This window comes from Scyliorhinus torazame, chromosome 19 (assembly GCF_047496885.1).
Source record: "Scyliorhinus torazame isolate Kashiwa2021f chromosome 19, sScyTor2.1, whole genome shotgun sequence".
Lineage (NCBI taxonomy): Eukaryota > Metazoa > Chordata > Chondrichthyes > Carcharhiniformes > Scyliorhinidae > Scyliorhinus > Scyliorhinus torazame.
This window is the reverse complement of record NC_092725.1, coordinates 24,284,758-24,312,314: the sequence shown is the minus strand read 5'-3', so window position 1 is coordinate 24,312,314 and position 27,557 is coordinate 24,284,758. Positions and strand designations below refer to the sequence as shown.

General features: G+C 55.2%; 1 long non-coding RNA gene across 1 annotated transcript; it reads right to left on the bottom strand.

Annotated features, from left to right (window-relative positions):
* LOC140395881 (uncharacterized) lies at positions 1 to 27,196 on the bottom strand. Its single transcript, XR_011936360.1, has 4 exons — positions 27,012 to 27,196; positions 16,984 to 17,525; positions 14,386 to 14,592; positions 1 to 117 (listed from the first exon to the last, which is right to left on the bottom strand). It is a non-coding gene; the product is annotated as an uncharacterized lncRNA (long non-coding RNA).
* Between the last annotated feature and the right edge of the window lie 361 nt (positions 27,197 to 27,557).

The window sequence follows — 27,557 nt, the reverse complement described above, 5'->3', positions numbered from 1 at the left end:
CTCTGTCCTCAGGCTCTGGAGCTGGCTGACCAGCTCCGTGTTCCCGAGAGAGTTCTCCCTCAAGTCATCCTGGGCAGCTTGGAGCTGGGATCGGAGATGGTGTCCCTCTGTCTCTACCTGGAGCAGGGTGGGGGCGAGGGAGAGGGAAGAGAGGTGGAGAGTGGGAAGAGAGCAGGGAAAAGAGAGAGCGGAGGGGGTTTGGGGAGTGAGGTGAGTCGAAAGGGGAACACAAAGAGGTTAAGTAAGGGTGGTGGGATTTGAGGGAATAAAACAGATGAATTAATTCACCGTACAATCGCCGCTCCGCAGACACAGCCCCACCCCCTCTGCCGCATATCCCTCCACCTCAACACACACCCTGAGCCACCGGGATATTTGACTGCACTAGCCATCATAGTCAGGAAGCCTTTTTTCCAATTAAGGGGCAATTTATCGTGGCCAATCCACCTACCCTGCACATTTTTGGGTTGTAGGGATGAGACCCATGGGGAGAATGTGCCAACTCCACACATATAGTGACCCGGGGCCGGGATCGAATCCGTGCCATCGACGCTGTGAGGCAGCGGTGCTAACCACTGCGCCGCTGTGCCGACCGGGACCCGCGTACGTTAGCAGACTGTCTGTGTCGGGCTCATTAACACAACCGTGAGCAGCTACCCTAACACACTGTGACACCCGGTCCCAGAGGGGGAAAGGAGAGTGTATCGAACACACTGTGACACTGTCCCAGAGGGGGAAAGGACAGTGTATCTAACACACTGTGACACCCGGTCCCAGAGGGGGAAAGGACAGTGTATCTAACACACTGTGACACTGTCCCAGAGGGGGAAAGGACAGTGTATCTAACACACTGTGACACCCGGTCCCAGAGGGGGAAAGGACAGTGTATCTAACACACTGTGACACCCGGTCCCAGAGGGGGAAAGGACAGTGTATCGAACACACTGTGACACCCGGTCCCAGAGATGGAAAGGACAGTGTATCTAACACACTGTGACACTGTCCCAGGGGGGAAAGGACAGTGTATCTAACACACTGTGACACTGTCCCAGAGGGGGAAAGGACAGTGTATCTAACACACTGTGACACACGGTCCCAGAGGGGGAAAGGACAGTGTATCTAACACACTGTGCACTGTCCCAGAGGGGGAAAAGACAGTGTATCTAACACACTGTGACACCCGGTCCCAGAGGGGGAAAGGACAGTGTATCTAACACACTGTGACACTGTCCCAGGGGGAAAGGACAGTGTATCTAACACACTGTGACACCCGGTCCCAGAGGGGGAAAGGACAGTGTATCTAACACACTGTGACACCCGATCCCAGACGGGGAAAGGACAGTGTATCTAACACACTGTGACACTGTCCCAGGGGGGAAAGGACAGTGTATCTAACACACTGTGACACCCGGTCCCAGAGGGGGAAAGGACAGTGTATCTAACACACTGTGACACTGTCCCAGGGGGGAAAGGACAGTGTATCTAACACACTGTGACACCCGGTCCCAGAGGGGGAAAGGACAGTGTATCTAACACACTGTGACACCCGATCCCAGACGGGGAAAGGACAGTGTATCTAACACACTGTGACACCCGGTCCCAGAGGGGGAAAGGACAGTGTATCTAACACACTGTGACACTGTCCCAGAGGGGGAAAGGACAGTGTATCTAACACACTGTGACACTGTCCCAGAGGGGGAAAGGACAGTGTATCTAACACACTGTGACACCCGGTCCCAGAGGGGGAAAGGACAGTGTATCTTACACACTGTGACACCCGATCCCAGACGGGGAAAGGACAGTGTATCTAACACACTGTGACACTGTCCCAGGGGGGAAAGGACAGTGTATCTAACACACTGTGACACTGTCCCAGAGGGGGAAAGGACAGTGTATCTAACATACTGTGACACCCGGTCCCAGAGGGGGAAAGGACAGTGTATCTAACACACTGTGACACCCGGTCCCAGAGGGGGAAAGGACAGTGTATCTAACACACTGTGACACTGTCCCAGAGGGGGAAAGGACAGTGTATCTAACACACTGTGACACTGTCCCAGAGGGGGAAAGGACAGTGTATCTAACTCACTGTGACACTGTCCCCGAGGGGGAAAGGACAGTGTATCTAACACACTGTGACACTGTCCCAGAGGGGGAAAGGACAGTGTATCTAACACAGTGACACTGTCCCAGAGGGGGAAAGGACAGTGTATCTAACACACTGTGACTCTGTCCCAGAGGGGGAAAGGACAGTGTATCTAACACACTGTGACACTGTCCCAGAGGGGGAAAGGACAGTGTATCTAACACACTGTGACACTGTCCCAGAGGGGGAAAGGACAGTGTATCTAACACACTGTGACACTGTCCCAGGGGGGAAAGGACAGTGTATCTAACACACTGTGACACTGTCCCAGAGGGGGAAAGGACAGTGTATGTAACACACTGTGACACTGTCCCAGAGGGGGAAAGGACAGTGTATCTAACACACTGTGACTCTGTCCCAGAGGGGGAAAGGACAGTGTATCTAACACACTGTGACACTGTCCCAGAGGGGGAAAGGACAGTGTATCTAACACACTGTGACACTGTCCCAGAGGGGGAAAGGACAGTGTATCTAACACACTGTGACACTGTCCCAGGGGGGAAAGGACAGTGTATCTAACACACTGTGACACTGTCCCAGAGGGGGAAAGGACAGTGTATGTAACACACTGTGACACTGTCCCAGAGGGGGAAAGTACAGTGTATCTAACACACTGTGACTCTGTCCCAGTGGGGGAAAGGACAGTGTATCTAACACACTGTGACTCTGTCCCAGAGGGGGAAAGGACAGTGTATCTAACACACTGTGACACTGTCCCAGAGGGGGAAAGGACAGTGTATCGAACACACTGTGACACTGTCCCAGAGGGGGAAAGGACAGTGTATCTAACACACTGTGACACTGTCCCAGAGGGGGAAAGGACAGTGTATCTAACACACTGTGACACTGTCCCAGAGGGGGAAAGGACAGTGTATCTAACACACTGTGACACTGTCCCAGGGGGGAAAGGACAGTGTATCTAACACACTGTGACACTGTCCCAGAGGGGGAAAGGACAGTGTATGTAACACACTGTGACACTGTCCCAGAGGGGGAAAGTACAGTGTATCTAACACACTGTGACTCTGTCCCAGTGGGGGAAAGGACAGTGTATCTAACACACTGTGACACTGTCCCAGAGGGGGAAAGGACAGTGTATGTAACACACTGTGACACTGTCCCAGAGGGGGAAAGTACAGTGTATCTAACACACTGTGACTCTGTCCCAGTGGGGGAAAGGACAGTGTATCTAACACACTGTGACTCTGTCCCAGAGGGGGAAAGGACAGTGTATCTAACACACTGTGACACTAATGCTGAATACATTGTCATTGAGAACAAATGTACGTTTGTTGCTTTCGAGTCACATCCCATTTCTGATTCAGTGAAATCCCGACAAACTCGTAAAACTAGATTCCAGTGAACATCTCTTCCATCTCACACCTTGTACCAGTGAATCAGTAAGAAGTCTTACTGCACCAGTTTGAAGTCCAACAGGTTTGTTTTGAATCACTAGCTTTCGGAGCGCTGCTCCTGCCTCAGTCCAACACCGGCATCTCCACATCATAGCAGTAAATCAGTGTCGTTTCCGCCACGTACACGTGGTACATTAATGTACAGACCCGTGTGTCTGTGTGGGAATTGTGTGTGTCTGAGAAATCGTGTGCTTCTGTGAGAGGGGTTGTGAGAGAGAGAGAGAGGGGAGGTGAAAGAAAGATGGGGTGAGTGAGGGGGATGGGATGTGAGAGAGAGAGGGGGCGAGAGAGAGAGAGTGAGAGAGAGAGGGGGATGAGAGAGAGAGAGGGGGGGATGAGAGAGAGAGAGAGGGGTGAGAGAGAGGGGGTGAGAGAGAGAGTGAGCGAGAGAGGGGGTGAGAGAGAGAGGGGTTGAGAGAGAGAGGGGGGGTGAGAGAGAGAGGGGTGTGAGAGAGAGAGAGAGAGAGAGAGAGAGGGGTGAGAGAGAGAGAGGGGGTGAGAGAGAGAGAGGGTGAGAGAGAGAGAGGGGGTGAGAGAGAGAGAGAGTGAGAGAGAGAGGGGGGTGAGAGAGAGAGAGGGGGTGAGAGGGGGAGGGGTGAGAGAGAGAGAGGGGTGAGAGAGAGGGGGGTGAGAGAGAGAGAGTGAGAGAGAGAGAGGGGGTGAGAGAGAGGGGGTGAGAGAGAGAGGGGGTGAGAGAGAGAGGGGTGTGAGAGAGAGAGAGGGTGTGAGAGAGAGAGGGGTTGAGAGAGAGGGGGGGTTAGAGAGAGGGGTTGAGATAGAGTGGGGCGGGTGAGAGAGAGAGAGGGGGTGAGAGAGAGAGAGAGAGGGGGGGAGAGAGAGGGGGGGAGAGAGAGAGAGAGAGGGTGTGAGAGAGAGAGAGAGGAGAGAGAGAGAGGGGGTGAGAGAGAGAGGGGGTGAGAGAGAGAGAGGGGGTGAGAGAGAGAGAGGGGGTGAGAGAGAGGGAGGGGTGAGAGAGAGAGGGGGTGAGAGAGGGAGAGAAAGAGGGGAGCTGAGAGAGAGAGGGGGTGAGAGAGAGAGGGGGTGAGAGAGAGGGGGTGAGAGAGAGGGGGGCGGGGTGAGAGAGAGAGAGGGGGTGAGAGAGAGAGGGGGTGAGAGAGAGAGGGGGTTAGAGAAAGGGGTTGAGATAGAGTGGGGCGGGGTGAGAGAGAGAGAGGGGGTGAGAGAGAGAGAGGGGGTGAGAGAGAGAGGGGGTGAGAGAGAGGGGGTGAGAGAGAGAGAGGGCGAGAGAGAGAGAGGGGTGAGAGAGAGAGAGTGAGAGAGAGAGAGAGGGGGTGAGAGAGAGAGAGAGGGGGTGAGAGAGAGAGAGGGGGTGAGAGAGAGAGAGGGGGTGAGAGAGAGAGAGAGAGAGGGGGTGAGAGAGAGAGAGGGGGTGAGAGAGAGAGAGGGGGTGAGAGAGAGAGAGAGGGGGTGAGAGAGAGAGAGGGGGTGAGAGAGAGAGAGAGAGAGGGGGTGAGAGAGAGAGAGGGGGTGAGAGAGAGAGAGGGGGTGAGAGAGAGAGAGGGGGTGAGAGAGAGAGAGGGGGTGAGAGAGAGAGGGGGTGAGAGAGAGAGAGAGGGGGTGAGAGAGAGAGAGAGAGAGGGGGTGAGAGAGAGAGAGGGGGTGAGAGAGAGAGAGGGATGAGAGAGAGAGAGAGAGGGGTGAGAGAGAGAGAGGGGGTGAGAGAGAGAGAGGGGGTGAGAGAGAGAGAGAGAGAGGGATGAGAGAGAGAGAGAGGGGGTGAGAGAGAGAGTGAGAGGGGTGAGGGAGAGAGAGGGGTGAGGGAGAGAGAGAGAGAGGGGGTGAGAGAGAGAGTGAGAGGGGTGAGGGAGAGAGAGGGGGTGAGAGAGAGAGTGAGAGGGGTGAGGGAGAGAGAGGGGGTGAGAGAGAGAGTGAGAGGGGTGAGAGAGAGAGAGAGAGAGGGATGAGAGAGAGAGAGAGGGGGTGAGAGAGAGAGTGAGAGGGGTGAGGGAGAGAGAGGGGTGAGGGAGAGAGAGAGAGAGGGGGTGAGAGAGAGAGTGAGAGGGGTGAGGGAGAGAGAGGGGGTGAGAGAGAGAGTGAGAGGTACCACTGAAGCTCCCGCCTCTCGCGGCAAAGGTGGCCGGGTCCCGGGCCGCGCCTGCGTTGGGCTGACGGCTTCCAGCGGTCGCGCCGTCCAACATGGCGGCAGCCGTGCGCGGACCCAACCCGCCGCCCGCGACCCCACAGCCCGCCCCCTGGCCACCCCCCTCACCAGTCGTCGCCCCCCCCCCCGCCAGCGACACGGTACGCAGCTGCCACGCACGGTTCCCGATTTGCGTGGACCACACGTGTCCCGCGCCGTCGGGGACTTGGCCCATCGGAGGGGCGGCTGCGCCCGTGCGGGCCGGCGATGAGGCGCCAACGGCACCGCGACTGAGCGCGGCGCACCTCACACGACGCCAGTCCGGCCCGATCGCCAAACACGATTTCACGTCGGGCAATGGGGAGCCCTTAATATTTAAAACAAAAAATGTTAATTTTTAAAATACAACAAAGACCCGTTTCTCGTCAATCTCATCGCAACCAGGGGAGTCCGAACTTTAAGGGCAGCACGGTGGCACAGTGGTTAGCACTGCAGCCTCACGGGGCCGAGGTCCCAGGTTCGATCCCGGCTCTGGGTCATTGTCCGTGTGGAGTTTGCACATTCTCCCCGTGTCTACGTGGGTTTCACCCCCACAACCCAGAGATGTGCAGGGTAGGGGGATTGGCCGCGATAAATTGCCCCTTTATTGGAAAAAATGGATTGGTAACTCTAAATTTATAATTAAAAACAAAAAAGGAGAGTCCGAACAAAAAAGGTGAAAACACAATTTCAAAAAAGAACGAAGCTCGTCAGAACTCTCCAGAAACCATTAAAACCAGGTGGAAATGAATGGTGTTCCTGAATAACACATTACTTCGTTGCGACTTCGACGCGATGATGTTCGCCAACCTCCTCAGTCGGTCTGTTTCGCACAAGCTGAACACGCAGCTGAACGTGGCTGATCGACCAGGGGTGCCGGCGCACTTCAGAACGAGAACAATGGAGGCTTCCGGGGCGAAGCCGAGGTCTCCGTGGACACCATGAGGCACACGTTAATGTTTCAGATTGTAGCCACGGGCATCGACCGCGTCGTAGGAGCAGATTTGTGTGGTTTTAGTGTGTCCCAGAAGACGGCTGACCAGCTGAATACGACAGATCCCCACGAGATATCAGAGTGGGCACGGTTTGTGAGGATTCGGGGAAAAAATCCAGGCGGAGGACGGCAAATCAGACAAAGAGACGGAAGTGTTATGGGCCAGGGTTTCGAGTACCCCAAAGTGTATCATGGAGTTCACCTGACCCGCAACTTTTAATAGATTGTGGTCTGGGGAGCACACGGCCCACTCTCCAGGTGTGGGACAGCAGAAATGGAAAAGTATTTTTTAAAGCAAAACAATGTTTATTCTATGAACTCAAGTTAACCTTTTTAAAACATACAGTGATCATCTTAGGAACCAATTCAAATACACCCCCAAAGAATACAACACAAAGTAATCCTTTAAGCTTTCCTTTTAACATCCATAAGACTTAAAACACCTTTTACCAGAAGCACATCAGGTTAAAGTCACTACTGTTATTAGTTTTAAATCACCAGGGTCGATTTACAGTCTTTAGATTACCGAGAGATTCATGCACCTTCTGGCTGTGACTGCAGTTGTCCAGCTCGGGAAACGACACTAAAACGCACCCTGCAGCAAACAGCCTAAAACGAAAGTAAAAAGCTGACAGGCAGTCCAGCTCCACCCACTCTCTGACATCACTGTTAAACACCCATTTCGTAAAGGTACATTTCTTAAACACCCATTTCTCAAAGATTCTCTCACATGTCAGAAGAGCCAGTGTGCATTCCGCAATTCTGGCTAACGGTCTTCAAGAAGGTGCATGTGCTCAGTGGCATTATACAGGAGCACGACGAGCCCGTATTAAAGCACCCGCAAGGTGCGCGTGTGAAATGGACAGAGCGTGAGAAACCGAGGAGCTTCACTCTGGAGTGTATATTCGAGGATTTCGCAAACGAGGTGATCGCGGACGTATATCAGATGGATTCGCGGCCACTTAAATCATTCTTTGATGATCCAGGCTGAAAGATCGACTAGAGAGGGATGGCAAAAATGTGGCGATGAGAACAATTAAAACCAAAACGAAGCAGAAAGGTCGACGCCCTCGCAGAACAGCGACGGCAACGGTACCAAGTGAATCGTTCGTCAACCTCTTCAGCCCCACTGAAGTCCCACAGCGTGGAATGTGAAGCCAAAGTTCGGCAATCCTGGCGCCCTATTGCACGCACAAATAATTCCGTGTGCAATGTTGCATTTTGCAGGAGGGATCTTGCAGACGATGCGGAATGCGATGATGAGTACTACGAATATGTGTTTGCAGATTTCGAACAGGATGCAGAAGGTGATGGCGTGGAAGGTGAGACGGGTGAAGACCAGTGTGGGCGTCGAGTGGATCGTGTGTCCGCAGAAGCGAAGAAACGGCTCAAGAAACACGACTCCGGCGGTTTGGACGGCATGACGCGGTGGTCACGGGGGAATGCTCAGACCGCGCTGGACGCGGAGTGAGCGCGGAAATGGCGCACTCAAAGATAGCAGCTGCAGTCGAAGCTGTTGATTACGCGCAGTGCAGCTGGAAACAGAGGCTATCGTCCCAATATTAGAGAACCTTGCTCCGGAGGCAATGGTGACTCGTTCCAGGTCTTCGAAACGATTCCTGTAGTCGATTCCCAGATGATCGGGAACACTGAGGATAAGTGGGAAGACATTGATGATGAATTTGATGACAGTACCTCGGATGTCGACTCCGAGAGTAACCCAGAGGAGGAGCTGATGACAATCTCGCTGGGCAGCTCAACGGATCACTCGTCCATTCTTGACTAGACCATAATGACCCATGACCTGGATCACCACGCCCAGAGAGCATCGTAATCTCTAGTGAAGAAGTGCAATGCTCCAGAGAGCCAAGAGGGGGAGGCACCGGTTGCCGTAGTTCCAACCTCCACCCAGGCAAAAGCGAGGCGCTCCAACATCCCGCTGAGGCCGCGTGATGACACGTCAGGCCCCTTCAGGATCCATCTGAAACACCGCAGGCCTCCGAGCACAGGGGGCAGACCAGCACCGACCCAGAGACTGCCAAACCTGAACTCACACACACTGGGCGGGGTTCTCCAATACGTCCCCACGCCAGCGTGAAACCCGGCGTCAACCACTCCGGCGTCAACGGCCCCCGAACGTGAGGTATTCTCCACTTTCTAGGGGGCTAGGTTGACGCCGGAGTCGTCCCCGCAGCTCCAGTCGGCGCCAAAGGGCCAGCGCGAGTTCGCGCATGCGGGGAACGTCCAGCGTATTTCCGCGCATGCGCAGATCGGCCGGCGTATTTCCGCACATGCGCGGGGGGGGGTTCCCTTCTCCGCGCCGGCCCCCAGGCAATATGGTGTAGCCACTTAAAATGGCCAACACCCAATTCAAAATGGCGAACGGCAAAGGCTGATGGGAAAGTCAGCCAACAGGACACAAACCAGCAGCTGCAGGTTTGCTGTGTATTTACCTCTGGAAAGGCCAGACAACATCGATACCAGCGGCCATCAGCATAACAAAGTAGCAGCCATCTGCATGCTGATGAGCAATCCCCGGGAACAATAAGTAACATTTTGGACACACAAAGCAAAGCCAGGCTCCTCGGCGCCAGCAGGAGCCAACACAAAGGAGGTGAACGAGCACCTCAAGACCGCCCAGCGATCAGGGAACCGCTCCAGCATTGGAGAAAATCGAACCAAGCGATTGGGACAAAGTCCAATCACTTGGGACCAGGTACAGGATCCGCCCCGAAAGGCGGGAAGCCCCTGGGGACTATAAGAGTTGAGCCCCAAGTTCAAATCGCTCTCTTCTCTTCTTTTCCACCTCTTCGCGCTCTTCGTCCTGCCCGGGTCACCCAGCAACAATGAACCAATATTGACCGTGACCGGTGCAGTGACTCCAGTGATCATCGAAATTGTAAGTCTTAATTCAACACTCACTACGAGATAGGCGCTCCTAGCTACCAATCTGTACCAACTTCGAATCCCGCAGGCTCAGAACCCAAACGAAAGGCCATTTGTTTCCCTGACCTGGTGGGCCAGTCCAAAGTTAAGTATAGGCCTGTTAGTTGTAGAAGTAGCTTAGACGTAGAATTTGTGCATGAGTAGCGATTACTGTGTATAATAAATGTGATTTGATTTAAATCTTACTAATCGGTGTATTGGGTTATTGATCATTACTTGAACTTGAACCTCGTGGCGTATCATAAAGATACCTGGCGACTCGAGAGCAAAGATAATAAAACAGAGCAATTGAACCAACCAAAGTTAGCAACAATGGCGGAGCCCGAGAGGGGGCCCGGGGCGGAGGAAAGAAGGCCCCCCCCCCACGGAACCAGCCCGCCAGCAGATCGATAGGCCCCGATCGCGGGCCAGGCCCCCGTGGGGACCCGGCGCAGGGTCGGAGAATCCCGGCCAAGAGGCGCCGTTATTCTATCCTCATCCCACTGGCAAAGGTCAAACAGGAGACGATGAGGTCATGGCCGACCAACCAGGAACAGCGGGGAGCAGCAAACAGCGTCGCGGCAAGAAGGGGGAAAGGGAAGCTGGCGACGCGCGCCTGGCAGTCACGGACACTGGCCTTCCAGAGGCACACAGCACAGAGGATAAGAAGCAAGGGGGCCGATGCGTGGACCAGTCTTCGAAGAGGCTGCCAACAGCTCGAATGATCGCAGGGGTGATCCCGTGAGGCCCATCGACATGTGCGAGAGACGGACACTGGCCAGGGGCAGCATGTTTGCGGACACCCTCGTTAAAACCTGTCCACACTGTTGGACATGCCATCAATGTGTAAAGTTAAAAGATTAGGTCCCTTTGTTCAAAAAGGGGAGCAGAGACAACCCCGGCAACTATAGACCGGTGAGCCTCACGTCTGTAGTGGGTAAAGTCTTGGAGGGAATTATAAGAGACAAGATTTATAATCATCTAGATAGGAATAATATGATCAGGGACAGTCAGCATGGCTTTGTGAAGGGTAGGTCATGCCTCACAAACCTTATCGAGTTCTTCGAGAAGGTGACTGAACAGGTAGACGAGGGTAGAGCAGTTGATGTGGTGTATATGGATTTCAGCAAAGCGTTTGATAAGGTTCCCCACGGTAGGCTATTGCAAAAAATACGGAGGCTGGGGATTGAGGGTGATTTAGAGATGTGGATCAGAAATTGGCTAGCTGAAAGAAGACAGAGGGTGGTGGTTGATGGGAAATGTTCAGAATGGAGTACAGTCACAAGTGGAGTACCACAAGGATCTGTTCTGGGGCCGTTGCTGTTTGTCATTTTTATCAATGACCTAGAGGAAGGCGCAGAAGGGTGGGTGAGTAAATTTGCAGACGATACTAAAGTCGGTGGTGTTGTCGATAGTGTGGAAGGATGTAGCAGGTTACAGAGGGATATAGATAAGCTGCAGAGCTGGGCTGAGAGGTGGCAAATGGAGTTTAATGTAGAGAAGTGTGAGGTGATTCACTTTGGAAGGAATAACAGGAATGCGGAATATTTGGCTAATGGTAAAGTTCTTGAAAGTGTGGATGAGCAGAGGGATCTAGGTGTCCATGTACATAGATCCCTGAAAGTTGCCACCCAGGTTGATAGGGTTGTGAAGAAGGCCTATGGAGTGTTGGCCTTTATTGGTAGAGGGATTGAGTTCCGGAGTCGGGAGGTCATGTTGCAGCTGTACAGAACTCTGGTACGGCCGCATTTGGAGTATTGCGTACAGTTCTGGTCACCGCATTATAGGAAGGACGTGGAGGCTTTGGAGCGGGTGCAGAGGAGATTTACCAGGATGTTGCCTGGTATGGAGGGAAAATCTTATGAGGAAAGGCTGACGGACTTGAGGTTGTTTTCGTTGGAGAGAAGAAGGTTAAGAGGAGACTTAATAGAGGCATACAAAATGATCAGGGGGTTGGATAGGGTGGACAGTGAGAGCCTTCTCCCGCGGATGGATATGGCTGGCACGAGGGGACATAACTTTAAACTGAGGGGTAATAGATATAGGACAGAGGCCAGAGGTAGGTTCTTTACGCAAAGAGTAGTGAGGCCGTGGAATGCCCTACCTGCTACAGTAGTGAACTCGCCAACATTGAGGGCATTTAAAAGTTTATTGGATAAGCATATGGATGATAATGGCATAGTGTAGGTTAGATGGCTTTTGTTTCGGTGCAACATCGTGGGCCGAAGGGCCTGTACTGCGCTGTATCGTTCTATGTTCTATGTTCTATGTTCTATTAGGTTGTAAACACATCTTCATGTTTTTGTGAGGAAGGGTGATCGGCCTGTGGGCAATATCATGGGTGGATGGTGTGCGACCTCCAAACAGCTGGTGGCGGTACAGGCACACCATGCGGCCTCAAGACTGTGGTCATGGGACAAGACACTCCAATGTAAGTCATCACCAGGAGGTGGTAAGAGCAGTCGGTGCTAGGTGTAGTTCCAGAGGAGGGTGAAGAAACCCCACGATAACATGCTCTATTTCAGATCCCTATCTTACCACGTGACATTCAATAAAGGTCCTGGTTTAGACAAGACGCAAGTCGTTTGGTAGATTCCTTGCTAGACATTGAACCCCAAACACAACAGGAGGTGTGAGAGAGAGAGAGAGAGAGAGAGGGGGGGGGTGAGAGAGGGGGTGAGAGAGGGAGGGTGAACGTGTGTGTGAGAGAGAGAGACTTGAGAGAGAGGGTGTGAGAGAGAGGGTGAGAGAGGGAGAGGGGGTGAATGTGTGTGTGTGAGAGAGAGAGATGTGGTGAGAGAGATTGAGAGGGAGAGAGGGGGGGGGGGTGTGAGAGAGGGAGAGGGGGAGTTTGAGAGAGTGAGGGGGTGAGAGAGAGGGAGAGGGGGAGTGAGAGAGAGAGGGTGAATGTGTGTGTGTGAGAGAGAGGGTGTGAGAGAGGGTGTGAGAGAGGGAGAGGGGGTGAGAGAGAGGGAGAGGGTGAGAGCGAGGGAGGGGGTGAGAGAGAGGGAGAGGGTGAGAGCGAGGGAGGGGGTGAGAGAGAGGGAGAGGTACTGAATGTGTGTGTGAGAGAGAGACAGAGAGAGAGGGTGTGAGAGAGGGAGAGGGGGTGAGAGAGGGAGAGGGGGAGTTTGAGAGAGTGAGGGGGTGAGAGAGAGGGAGAGGGGGAGTGAGAGAGAGAGGGTGAACGTGTGTGTGAGAGAGAGACGTGGTGAGAGAGGGTGTGAGAGAGGGAGAGGGTGTGAGAGAGAGGGAGAGGGTGAGAGCGAGGGAGGGGGTGAGAGAGAGGGAGAGGTACTGAATGTGTGTGTGAGAGAGAGACAGAGAGAGAGGGTGTGAGAGAGGGAGAGGGGGTGAGAGAGGAAGAGGGGGAGTGTGAGAGGGAGGGGGGAGTGTAAGAGAGGGAGTGAGAAAGGGGGAGTGTGAGAGAGCGGGGGTGAATGTGTGTGAGAGGGAGAGGGGGTGAGAGAGAGGGAGAGGTACTGAATGTGTGTGTGAGAGAGAGACAGAGAGAGAGGGTGTGAGAGAGGGCGAGGGGGTGAGAGAGGGAGAGGGGGAGTTTGAGAGAGTGAGGGGGTGGGAGAGAGGGAGAGGTACTGAATGTGTGTGTGAGAGAGAGACAGAGAGAGAGGGTGTGAGAGGGAGAGGGGGTGAGAGAGGGAGAGGGGGAGTGTGAGAGGGAGGGGGGAGTGTAAGAGAGGGAGTGAGAGAGGGGGAGTGTGAGAGAGCGGGGGTAAATGTGTGTGAGAGGGAGAGGGGGTGAGAGAGGGAGAGGGGGAGTGTGAGAGGGAGGGGGGAGTGTAAGAGAGGGAGTGAGAGAGGGGGAGTGTGAGAGAGCGGGGGTGAATGTGTGTGAGAGGGAGAGGGGGTGAGAGAGAGGGAGAGGTACTGAATGTGTGTGTGAGAGAGAGACAGAGAGAGAGGGTGTGAGAGAGGGCGAGGGGGTGAGAGAGGGAGAGGGGGAGTTTGAGAGAGTGAGGGGGTGGGAGAGAGGGAGAGGTACTGAATGTGTGTGTGAGAGAGAGACAGAGAGAGAGGGTGTGAGAGAGGGAGAGGGGGTGAGAGAGGGAGAGGGGGAGTGTGAGAGGGAGGGGGGAGTGTAAGAGAGGGAGTGAGAGAGGGGGAGTGTGAGAGAGCGGGGTGAATGTGTGTGAGAGGGAGAGGGGGTGAGAGAGTGAGAGGGGGAGTGTGAGAGAGCGGGGGTGAATGTGTGTGAGAGGGAGAGGGGGTGAGAGAGGGAGAGGGGGAGTGTGAGAGGGAGGGGGGAGTGTAAGAGAGGGAGTGAGAGAGGGGGAGTGTGAGAGAGCGGGGTGAATGTGTGTGAGAGGGAGAGGGGGTGAGAGAGGGAGAGGGGGAGTGTGAGAGGGAGGGGGGAGTGTAAGAGAGGGAGTGAGAGAGGGGGAGTGTGAGAGAGCGGGGTGAATGTGTGTGAGAGGGAGAGGGGGTGAGAGAGGGAGAGGGGGAGTGTGAGAGAGCGGGGGTGAATGTGTGTGAGAGGGAGAGGGGGTGAGAGAGGGAGAGGGGGAGTGTGAGAGGGAGGGGGGAGTGTAAGAGAGGGAGTGAGAGAGGGGGAGTGTGAGAGAGCGGGGGTGAATGTGTGTGAGAGGGAGAGGGGGTGAGAGAGAGAGAGAGGCACGGTTGCGAGGGAGATGGGGAGTGCGAGAGAAGGGGAGTGTGAGAGATGGAGAGAGGAATGTGCGAGAGAGAGATCGGGGAGTGTAGCTGGGTGTACCATCCTCCCGCATCCTCACCCCGCTGCCCCTACCTTGCTCAGCTCGTCTGCCAGCCGTTGATTCTGCTCCTCCAGCTCCTGATTGGCTCGCCCCTTTACCCGCTGGGCATCGCGGCGCTGCGTCGCCTGCTGGCGTTGCAGCTCCTCCACCTCACTCTCCATCTCGGCCAGCCGGGACTCCCACTCACATTGCCTCGCCTCGAATCGCCGCCTCTCCTCATGTCTCTCCTGCTCCACGTGCTGGGAGGGGGAGGGCAAGAGTCTGTGTCAGCCAGGACCGGGAAGTGAGCTTGTGTCACAGGCCAAAGGGAGGAGGGGGCCTGAACTACAGACCGGGAAACTATAGGCCGGAATCCCTCACACTCCCCGACCTGCGGAGGTCTCTCTAACCCTCTCTCTCACTCTCTCCCACACTCCGGTATCTGGGGAGGTCTCTCTAACTCCCTCTCTCTCTTTCTCTCACACACTCCTGTATCTGGGGAGGTCTCTCTAACCCTCTGTCTCTCTCACACACACTCCTGTATCTGGGGAGGTCTCTCTAACCCTCTCTCTCTAACCCTCTCTTTCTCCCACACACACTCCTGTATCTGGGGAGGTCTCTCTAACCCTCTCTTTCTCCCACACACACTCCTGTATCTGGGGAGGTCTCTCTAACCCTCTCTCTCTCTCGCTCTCACACACACTCCTGTATCTGGGGAGGTCTCTCTAACCCTCTCTCTCTAACCCTCTCTTTCTCCCACACACACTCCTGTATCTGGGGAGGTCTCTCTAACCCTCTCTCTCTCTCTCTCACTCACACACTCCTGTATCTGGGGAGGTCTCTCTAAACCTCTCTCTCTCTCTCTCACTCACACAGTCCTGTATCTGGGGAGGTCTCTCTAACCCTCTCTCTCTCTCTCTGTCACACACACCCACTCCTGTATCTGGGGAGGTCTCTCTAACCCTCTCTCTCTCTCTCGCTCTCACACACACTCCTGTATCTGGGGAGGTCTCTCTAACCCTCTCTCTCTCTCTCTGTCACACACACCCACTTCTGTATCTGGGGAGGTCTCTCTAACCCTCTCTCTCTCTCTCGCTCTCACACACACTCCTGTATCTGGGGAGGTCTCTCTAAACCTCTCTCTCTCTCTCTCACTCACACAGTCCTGTATCTGGGGAGGTCTCTCTAACCCTCTCTCTCTCTCTGTCACACACACCCACTCCTGTATCTGGGGAGGTCTCTCTAACCCTCTCTCTCTCTCTCGCTCTCACACACACTCCTGTATCTGGGGAGGTCTCTCTAACCCTCTCTCTCTCTCTCTCACACTCCTGTATCTGGGGAGGTCTCTCTAACCCTCTCTCTCTCTCTCTCTCTCTCACACACACACTCCGCTATCTGGGGAGGTCTCTCTAACCCTCTCTCTCTCTCTGTCTCTCTCACACACACACTCCGCTATCTGGGGAGGTCTCTCTAACCCTCTCTCTCTCTCTCACTCTCTCTCTCTGACACACTTCTGTATCTGGGGAGGTCTATCTAATCCTCTCTCTCTCTCTCTCTCTCTCACACACACACTCCTGTATCTGGGGTGGTCTCTCTAACCCTCTCTCTCTCTCACACGCACTCCTGTATCTGGGGAGGTCTGTCTAACCCTCTCTCTCTCTCACACACACTCCTGTATCTGGGGAGGTCTCTCTAACCCTCTCTCTCTCTCACACACACACTCCTGTGTCTGGGGAGGTCTTTCTAACCCTCTCTCTCTCACACACCCCTGTATCTGGGGAGGTCTCTCTCTCTCTCTCTCTCTCACACTCACTCCTGTATCTGGGGAGGTCTCTCTATCTCTCTCTCTCTCACACACACTCCTGTATCTGGGGAGGTCTCTCTAACCCTCTCTATCTCTCTCTCTCTCTCACACACTCCTGTATCTGGGGAGGTCTCTCTAACCCTCTCTCTCTCTCTCTCACACACTCCTGTATCTGGGGAGGTCTCTCTAACCCTCTCTCTCTCTCTCTCTCTCTCTCACACACACTCCTGTGTCTGGGGAGGTCTCTCTAACCCTCTCTCTCTCTCACACACACTCAGGTATCTGGGGAGGTCTCTCTAACCCTCTCTCTCTCTCTCTCACACACACCCCTGTATCTGGGGAGGTCTCTCTAACCCTCACTCTCTCTCTCTCACACACACTCCTGTATCTGGGGAGGTCTCTCTAACCCTCACTCTCTCTCTCTCTCACACACACTCCTGTATCTGGGGAGGTCTCTCTAACCCTCTCCCTCTCTCTCTCTCTCACACACACTCCTGTATCTGGGGAGGTCTCTCTAACCCTCTTTCACTCTCTCTCGCACACAGGATCATAGAATACACAGTGCAGAAGGAGGCCATTCGGCCCATTGAGTCTGCACCAGTCTTTGCACCTGCCACCCTATCCCCGTAACCATGTAACCCACGCAGACAGGGGGAGGACGTGCAGACTCCGCACAGGCAGTGACCCAAGGCCGGGAATCGAACCTGGGACCCTGGAGCTGTGAGGCAGCAGTGCTAACCACTGTGCCACCATGCCGCCCTTGAGAGAGGATATCTGTCAAACCCCTGCCGCCCCTCCCCCCTCCTCCCCGCCCCCACCCCTTCCCAGCCTCCCCCCCAGGCCTCACCTCCAGCCTCTCTGCACATTCCTGGGCCACCACCTCTCTCTGCCGGGCCAGCTCCTCGTTCCTCTCCAGTAGCGCCTTCCCCAGCTCCGCTGCCAACTGGAGGTCCCTGTCCCTCTGCCACAGGGCCTGGGGGAGGTCCGCCCTCGCCCCCCAGCTCTCCTCGTCCCCCTCCTCGCCCGCCATGGGCACCGACTCGGAGGCGTACGAGTCCTGCCTCCTCAGCACGAAGGGAAAGAAAGTCTCCTCGAGGCTGGGGGAGAGGGAGCCCGCCCGGCCCCCCCTCTGCCACGCGGGCCCTGTCACAGCCCCTCCTCCTTTTGGTCCCTCCATTGCAGCCTTCTCCCGTTCACCGCTCCCTCTGCACCATTTTGCCCTCCGATGTATTCGACACTCCCCCCTCTCACTCTCGCTCGCTCTCTCGCTCCTGCCCCCACTCGTTGCCCCGTCTCGATCCACCCCTCTCGCTCGCCCCTCTGGTTGGACACGCTGTGGGGTGCGTTAGGTGGCGGGGGTAGGGGGTTACCGCCGGGCAGCTCTGTGACCTGGAGGAGGAAGGCAAATATTTTACAATCAGTCACGAGTCTCTGGGTGGCCCTCAGGCGCCCCTCAAGGGCCAAAAGGCCATGACCCTCGAACCGCCACCCGCAAGGACGCAAATACCCCCCTCCGCCTTGTCATGGTTCACAATGAGGAGTTAAATCGGGGCGGCCCTCTCTCTCGCGGGGGTGTTGGGAGGAGGGGGGGGTGGAGGGTCAGGCGTGTTGGGAGATGGGCGAGGACAACATGCGGGCGCCTGGGGTGGCCCGACGGTGATCCCGCGGTCGGGACCCACCCTTCGGGGGAGGTTCGCGCTCGGTCTTGCGGTGGGGGTTTGGCGGCGGGAGTCCCCTCAAGTTGATTCCTGATTTCGAGGCTGCCTTCCCATTTGTTTCCAGAAGGCTTCTGACAAAGTGGCGCATGCAAGGCTTTTTGACGATGAAAGCCGAGCGGTTTGTGGAGCGCTGCGTCGGGGTTGGGGGAGGGAGCGGCAGGAGGTGGCCACTGCTTGATTGATTTAAATCAGGGGTTTAAAGGTCAAGTGAAATGTACTCAGAGAGGAGAGGGGAAGGGATACATTTCAGTTATATAGCGACTTCACCTCACCGATCAGCCCAATGTGCTTTCCAGGGGCGACTCCGACATGGAACCGCGCACCCAGCCACATCATATTAAATATGACAAAGGTGCAGACCAAGGGGAGGTTTCAAGGGGGGGCGTTGATAGGGTAATGAGGTCCTTGACGCAGTAGCTGGGGCCCCCATCCCACCCCGCCCTGACACGCCTCCTTTAGGGGGGTACCTGAAGAGAGGCGGTGGCGAGATTGGGGGAGCAAATCGCAGAGGTTAGAGCCCCGGGTTTGCTGACGAACGATACGAGGATGATTGGGAACGGAAGCTGTGAGGAGGTTACAAAGGGTCTCGCGCAGGGGAAGCGGCAAAAAAAACATTGGCAAGCGGAGTACAATGTGGGCAAAAGGTGATCTGTGTGTTGCTGTGGTACAGAGGGATCTGGGTGTTGCTGTGGTACAGAGGGATCTGGGTGTTGCTGTGGTACAGAGGGATCTGGGTGTTGCTGTGGTACAGAGGGATCTGGGTGTCACTGTGGTACAGAGGGATCAGGGTGTTGCTGCGGTACAGAGAGATCTGGGTGTTGCTGTGGTACAGATGGATCTGGGTGTTGCTGCGGTACAGAGGGATCTGGGTGTTGCTGTGGTACAGAGGGATCTGGGTGTTGCTGCGGTACAGAGGGATCTGGGTGTTGCTGTGGTACAGAGGGATCTGGGTGTTGCTGTGGTACAGAGGGATCTGGGTGTTGATGTGGTACAGAGGGATCTGGGTGTTGCTGCGGTACAGAGGGATCTGGGTGTTGCTGTGGTACAGAGGGATCTGGGTGTTGCTGTGGTACAGAGGGATCTGGGTGTTGATGTGGTACAGAGGGATCTGGGTGTTGCTGCGGTACAGAGGGATCTGGGTGTTGCTGCGGTACAGAGGGATCTGGGTGTTGCTGTGGTACAGAGGGATCTGGGTGTTGCTGCGGTACAGAGGGATCTGGGTGTTGCTGCGGTACAGAGGGATCTGGGTGTTGCTGCGGTACAGAGGGATCTGGGTGTCGCTACGGTACAGAGGGATCTGGGTGTCGCTGCGGTACAGAGGGATCTGGGTGTCGCTGCGGTACAGAGGGATCTGGGTGTCGCTGCGGTACAGAGGGATCTGGGTGCTGCTGTAGTACAGAGAGATCTGGGTGTCGCTGCGGTACAGAGGGATCTGGGTGTTGCTGGGGTACAGAGGGATCTGGGTGTCGCTGCGGTACAGAGGGATCTGGGTGTTGCTGCGGTACAGAGGGATCTGGGTGTCGCTACGGTACAGAGGGATCTGGGTGTCGCTGCGGTACAGAGGGATCTGGGTGTCGCTGCGGTACAGAGGGATCTGGGTGTCGCTGCGGTACAGAGGGATCTGGGTGCTGCTGTGGTACAGAGAGATCTGGGTGTCGCTGCGGTACAGAGGGATCTGGGTGTTGCTGCGGTACAGAGGGATCTGGGTGTTGCTGCGGTACAGAGGGATCTGGGTGTCGCTGCGGTACAGAGGGATCTGGGTGTCGCTGCGGTACAGAGGGATCTGGGTGTCGCTGCGGTACAGAGGGATCTGGGTGCTGCTGTGGTACAGAGAGATCTGGGTGTCGCTGCGGTACAGAGGGATCTGGGTGTTGCTGGGGTACAGAGGGATCTGGGTGTCGCTGCGGTACAGAGGGATCTGGGTGTCGCTGCGGTACAGAGGGATCTGGGTGTCGCTGCGGTACAGAGGGATCTGGGTGTTGCTGCGGTACAGAGGGATCTGGGTGTTGCTGCGGTACAGAGGGATCTGGGTGTCGCTGCGGTACAGAGGGATCTGGGTGTTGCTGCGGTACAGAGGGATCTGGGTGTCGCTGTGGTACAGAGGGATCTGGGTGTTGCTGTGGTACGGGGGGGGGATCTGGGTGTTGCCCTGGTACAGAGGGATCTGGGTGTTGCTGTGGTACAGAGGGATCTGGGTGTTGCTGTGGTACAGAGGGATCTGGGTGTCGCTGCGGTACAGGGGGATCTGGGTGTCGCTGTGGTACAGAGGGATCTGGGTGTTGCCCTGGTACAGAGGGATCTGGGTGTTGCCCTGGTACAGAGGGATCTGGGTGTTGCCCTGGTACAGAGGGATCTGGGTGTCGCTGCGGTACAGAGGGATCTGGGTGTTGCTGCGGTACAGAGGGATCTGGGTGTTGCTGCGGTACAGAGGGATCTGGGTGTTGCTGCGGTACAGAGGGATCTGGGTGTTGCTGTGGTACAGAGGGATCTGGGTGTTGCTGCGGTACAGAGGGATCTGGGTGTTGCTGCGGTAAAGAGGGATCTGGGTGTTGCTGCGGTATAGAGGGATCTGGGTGCTGCTGTGGTACAGAGGGATCTGGGAGTTGCTGTGGTACAGAGGGATCTGGGTGTTGCTGTGGTACAGAGGGATCTGGGTGTTGCTGTGGTACAGAGGGATCTGGGTGTTGCTGTGGTACAGAGGGATCTGGGTGTTGCTGCGGTACAGAGGGATCTGGGTGTTGCTGTGGTACAGAGGGATCTGGGTGTTGCTGTGGTACAGAGGGATCTGGGTGTTGCTGTGGTACAGAGGGATCTGGGTGTTGCTGTGGTACAGAGGGATCTGGGTGTCGCTGAGGTACAGAGGGATCTGGGTGTTGCTGTGGTACAGAGGGATCTGGGTGTCGCTGCGGTACAGAGGGATCTGGGTGTTGCTGTGGTACAGAGGGATCTGGGTGTCGCTGTGGTACAGAGGGATCTGGCCATAACGATTGAGCACATATGTAAAGTGTAATTCATCATCTAGCGTTGACAGATCTGCTGTATCTGGAGGTTGCCGTATAAATGCAAGCCTTTAATTGCTAAGTCCTCGACAAACAGCGGGATCAGCCACAGGCTCGATAAACACCGGGATCAGCCACAGGCTCAATAAACACCGGGATCAGCCACAGGCTCGATAAACACCGGGATCAGCCACAGGCTCGATAAACACCGGGATCAGTCACAGGCTCGATAAACACCGGGATCAGCCACAGGCTCGATAAACACCGGGATCAGCCACAGGCTCGATAAACACCGGGATCAGCCACAGGCTCGATAAACACCGGGATCAGCCACAGGCTCGATAAACACCGGGATCAGCCACAGGCTCGATAAACACCGGGATCAGCCACAGGCTCGATAAACACCGGGATCAGCCACAGGCTCGATAAACACCGGGATCAGCCACAGGCTCGATAAACACCGGGATCAGCCACAGGCTCGATAAACACCGGGATCAGCCACAGGCTCGATAAACACCGGGATCAGCCACAGGCTCGATAAACACCGGGATCAGCCACAGGCTCGATAAACACCGGGATCAGCCACAGGCTCGATAAACACCGGGATCAGCCACAGGCTCGATAAACACCGGGATCAGCCACAGGCTCGATAAACACCGGGATCAGCCACAGGCTCGATAAACAGCGGGATCAGCCACAGGCTCGATAAACACCGGGATCAGCCACAGGCTCGATAAACAGCGGGATCAGCCACATGCTCGATAAACACCGGGATCAGCCACAGGCTCGATAAACACCGGGATCAACCACAGGCTCGATAAACACCGGGATCAGCCACAGGCTCGATAAACACCGAGATCAGCCACAGGCTCGATAAACACCGGGATCAGCCACAGGCTCGATAAACACCGTGATCAGCCACAGGCTCGATAAACACCGGGATCAACCAAAGGCTCGATAAACAGCGGGATCAGCCACAGGCTCGATAAACACCGAGATCAGCCACAGGCTCGATAAACACCGGGATCAGCCACAGGCTCGATAAACACCGAGATCAGCCACAGGCTCGATAAACACCGGGATCAGCCACAGGCTCGATAAACACCGGGATCAGTCACAGGCTCGATAAACACCGGGATCAGCCACAGGCTCGATAAACAGCTGGATCAGCCACAGGCTCGATAAACACCGGGATTAGTCACAGGCTCGATAAACACTGGGATTAGCCACAGGCTCGATAAACACCGGGATCAGCCACAGGCTCGATAAACACCGGGATCAGCCACAGGCTCGATAAACACCGGGATCAGCCACAGGCTCGATAAACACCGGGATCAGCCACAGGCTCGATAAACACCGGGATCAACCACAGGCTCGATAAACACCGGGATCAGCCACAGGCTCGATAAACACCGGGATCAGCCACAGGCTCGATAAACAGCGGGATCAACCACAGGCTCGATAAACACCGGGATCAACCACAGGCTCGATAAACACCGGGATCAGCCACAGGCTCGATAAACACCGGGATCAGCCACAGGCTCGATAAACACCGAGATCAGCCACAGGCTCGATAAACACTGGGATCAGCCACAGGCTCGATAAACACTGGGATCAGCCACAGGCTCGATAAACAGCGGGATCAGCCACAGGCTCGATAAACACCGGGATCAGCCACAGGCTCGATAAACACCGAGATCAGCCACAGGCTCGATAAACACTGGGATCAGCCACAGGCTCGATAAACACCGGGATCAGCCACAGGCTCGATAAACACCGGGATCAGCCACAGGCTCGATAAACACCGGGATCAGCCACAGGCTCGATAAACACCGGGATCAGCCACAGTCTCGATAAACACCGGGATCAGCCACAGGCTCGATAAACACCGGGATCAGCCACAGGCTCGATAAACAGCGGGATCAGCCACAGTCTCGATAAACACCGGGATCAGCCACAGGCTCGATAAACACCGGGATCAGCCACAGGCTCGATAAACACCGGGATCAGCCACAGGCTCAATAAACACCGGGATCTCCACAGGCTCGATAAACACCGGGTTCAGCCACAGGCTCGATAAACACCGGGATCAACCACAGGCTCGATAAACACCGGGATCAGCCACAGGCTCGATAAACAGCGGGATCAGCCACAGGCTCGATAAACACCGGGATCAGCCACAGGCTCGATAAACACCGGGATCAGCCACAGGCTCGATAAACACCGAGATCAGCCACAGGCTCGATAAACACCGGGTTCAGCCACAGGCTCGATAAACACCGGGATCAGCCACAGGCTCGATAAACACCGGGATCAGCCACAGGCTCGATAAACACCGGGATCAGCCACAGGCTCGATAAACACCGAGATCAGCCACAGGCTCAATAAACACCGGGATCAGTCACAGGTTCGATAAACACCGGGATCAGCCACAGGCTCAATAAACACCGGGATCAGCCACAGGCTCGATAAACAGCGGGATTAACCACAGGCGCGATAAACACCGGGATCAGCCACAGGCTCGATAAACACCGGGATCAGCCACAGGCTCGATAAACACCGGGATCAGCCACAGGCTCGATAAACACCGGGATCAGCCAGAGGCTCGATAAACACCGGGATCAGCCACAGGCTCGATAAACACCGGGATCAGCCACAGGCTCGATAAACAGCGGGATTAGCCACAGGCTCGATAAACAGCAGGATTAGCCACAGGCTCGATAAACACTGGGATCAGCCACAGGCTCGATAAACACCGGGATCAGCCACAGGCTCGATGAACACCGGGATCAACCACAGGCTCGATAAACACCGGGATCAGCCACAGGCTCGATAAACACCGGGATCAGCCACAGGCTCGATAAACACCGGGATCAGCCACAGGCTCGATAAACACCGGGATCAGCCACAGGCTCGATAAACACCGGGATCAGCCACAGGCTCGATAAACACCGGGATCAGCCACAGGCTCGATAAACACCGGGATCAGCCACAGGCTCGATAAACACCGGGATCAGCCACAGGCTCAATAAACACCGGGATCAGCCACAGGCTCAATAAGCACCGGGATCAACCACAGGCTCGATAAACACCGGGATCAGCCACAGGCTCGATAATCACCGGGATCAGCCACAGGCTCGATAAACACCGGGATCAGCCACAGGCTCGATAAACACCGGGATCAGCCACAGGCTCAATAAACACCAGGATCAGCCACAGGCTCGATAAACACCGGGATCAGCCACAGGCTCGATAATCACCGGGATCAGCCACAGGCTTAATAAACACCGGGATCAACCACAGGCTCGATAAACACCGGGATCAGCCACAGGCTCGATAATCACCGGGATCAGCCACAGGCTCGATAAACACCGAGATCAGCCACAGGCTCGATAAACACCGGGATCAGCCACAGGCTCGATAAACACCGAGATCAGGCACAGGCTCGATAATCACCGGGATCAGCCACAGGCTCGATAAACACCGGGATCAGCCACAGGCTCAATAAACACCGGGATCAGCCACAGGCTCGATAAACACCGAGATCAGCCACAGGCTCGATAAACACCGGGATCAGCCACAGGCTCGATAAACACTGGGATTAGCCACAGGCTCGATAAACAGCGGGATTAGCCACAGGCTCGATAAACAGCGGGATTAGCCACAGGCTCGATAAACACCGGGATCAGCCACAGGCTCGATAAACACCGGGATCAGCCACAGGCTCGATAAACACCGAGATCAGCCACAGGCTCGATAAACACCGGGATCAGCCACAGGCTCGATAAACACTGGGATTAGCCACAGGCTCGATAAACAGCGGGATTAGCAATAGGCTCGATAAACAGCGGGATTAACCACAGGCTCGATAAACACCGGGATCAGCCACAGGCTCGATAAACACCAGGATCAGCCACAGGCTCGATAAACACCGGGATCAGGCACAGGCTCGATAAACAGCGGGATTAGCCACAGGCTCGATAAACAGCGGGATTAGCCACAGGCTCGATAAACAGCGGGATTAACCACAGGCTCGATAAACACCGGGATCAGCCACAGGCTCGATAAACACCGGGATCAGCCACAGGCTCGATAAACACCGGGATCAGCCACAGGCTCGATAAACACCGGGATCAGCCACAGGCTCGATAAACACCGGGATCAGCCACAGGCTCGATAATCACCGGGATCAGCCACAGGCTCGATAAACACCGGGATCAGCCACAGGCTCGATAAACACCGGGATCAGCCACAGGCTCGATAAACAGCGGGATCAGCCACAGGCTCGATAAACACCGGGATCAGCCACAGGCTCGATAAACACCGGGATCAGCCACAGGCTCGATAAACACCGGGATCAGCCACAGGCTCGATAAACAGCGGGATCAGCCACAGGCTCGATAAACACCGGGATCAGCCACAGGCTCGATCAACACCGGGATCAGCCACAGGCTCGATAAACAGTGGGATCAGCCACAGGCTCGATAAACACCGGGATCAGCCACAGGCTCGATAAACAGCGGGATCAGCCACAGGCTCGATAAACACCGGGATCAGCCACAGGCTCGATAAACACCGGGATCAGCCACAGGCTCGATAAACACCGGGATCAGCCACAGGCTCGATAAACACCTGGATCAGTCACAGGCTCGATAAACACCGGGATCAGCCACAGGCTCGATAAACACCGGGATCAGCCACAGGCTCGATAAACACCGGGATCAGCCACAGGCTCGATAAACACCGGGATCAGCCACAGGCTCGATAAACAGCGGGATCAGCCACAGGCTCGATAAACACCGGGATCAGCCACAGGCTCGATAAACAGCGGGATCAGCCACAGGCTCGATAAACACCGGGATCAGCCACAGGCTCGATAAACAGCGGGATTAGCCACAGTCTCGATAAACACCGGGATCAGCCACAGGCTCGATAAACACCGGGATCAGCCACAGGCTCGATAAACACCGGGATCAGCCACAGGCTCAATAAACACCGGGATCAGCCACAGGCTCGATAAACACCGGGATCAGCCACAGGCTCGATAAACAGCGGGATTAGCCACAGGCTCGATAAACACCGGGATCAGCCACAGGCTCGATAAACACTGGGGTGATACAGCAAGCACCACTGAAATGTTTGAGCGGTTCACTAGTGGAAGACAGGAAGGTGAAAGAAACCGGATAGAGTGGTTCGGACCTCCAGGGGCTCGGAGAGTTTCATTCGTGAGCGGTTGAAGAAAAGGCGCAGAGCGAAATGTCATGGTGTAGGTGTGGATCTGATTCAGTGCAATAATCAGAGACCAAGTTTCAGTTGCAACCTGGGGTCTCACCACCTCCTCGCTCTCACAAGAGTTTCCATTCGAGAGGGGGAGGGACCGAGAGACAGAGTAATAGAGATCAACTGAGAAAGAGGGGGGAGGAGAGAGAGAGAAAGGGAGAAACAGAGTGAGAGTGGCAGAGACAGAGGGGGACAGAGATACACACAGAAAGAAAGGGAGAGACAGAGGGGGAGAGTGGCAGAGGGAGAGATAGAGAGGCACAGAGGGAGAGAAAGAGGGAGAGAGAGAGGTAGTGGGGAACGCAGGACGAGACAGATAGTGGGAGAGAGGGAGAGAGAGAGACACAGGAAGTGATAGATAGTGTGAGAGAGACAGAGAGAGAGAAAGAGAAAGGCACACAGGAAGAGATAGTGTGAGAGAGACAGAGACAGAGGGTAGCGAGAGACACAGGAAGAGACAGATAGTGAGAGAGAGACAGGGCAGCACGGTGGCGCAGTGGGTTAGCACTGCTGCCTCACGGCGCCGAGGTCCCGGGTTCGATCCCGGCTCTGGGTCACTGTCCGTGTGGAGTTTGCACATTCTCCCCGTGGCTGCGTGGGTTTCGCCCCCACAACCCAAAGATGTGCAGGTTAGGCGGATTGGCCATGCTAAATTGCCCCTTAATTGGAAAAAATAATTGGGTACTCTAAATTTATTTTATTTTTTAAATGAAAGAGAGAGACGCAGAGACAGAGAGGGATAGAAGTGTGGATCAGAGACAGAATGTTCCTCTCATTCTGTCAAGCACTCTGTTGGTCCCTGTCACTTTCTCTCTGTCCCTCTCTCTCTATTCCTGCGCTCCCTTCTTTCTCTCCCGGAGCTGTGATTTTAAACTTACTTTGCTCTTGGTCACGTTAGCTCCAGTCGAGGGGCTGTGGAACTCGTCACTCGTCTTTCAGTCTCTTAATCAGCGGCAGATAGTTTTATCAAGAGGTTGTCACACACTCTCCTCAGGATTAACTCTCTCTCTCTCTCTCCCTCTCTGTTTCGCTCCCTCACACTTGCTCTTGACTCATTGGAACACAAAGCCCTGACATTAATTCCAGTGACATCAATAAGTCTCTCAAGTCGCGCTAGAGACGCAGCTCTTAAAGGGGACAGCGCACAGGTGAGATCCCTTAAAGGCGCAGGGACACAAAACCTCAGATTCAAGTTGCCGTAGACTTTGATGCCACCTGCTGGCTGAGGTAAAGTTGGGAAACAAGAAAACCCATTTCAACAGGACTCAAAGTTATTTCAACATCGAGCCGGAGTGAGTTACAGACGAGGAACCAATCGAGGGGTTCGGGGTGATTTTGGGGAGTGTCGGACGACCCGGGAGTCCGGTGGGGGGGGGGAGCGAGAGAGGCTGGCGTTTTGGCCTTGGCCTCCTTGGTAGCTCGGA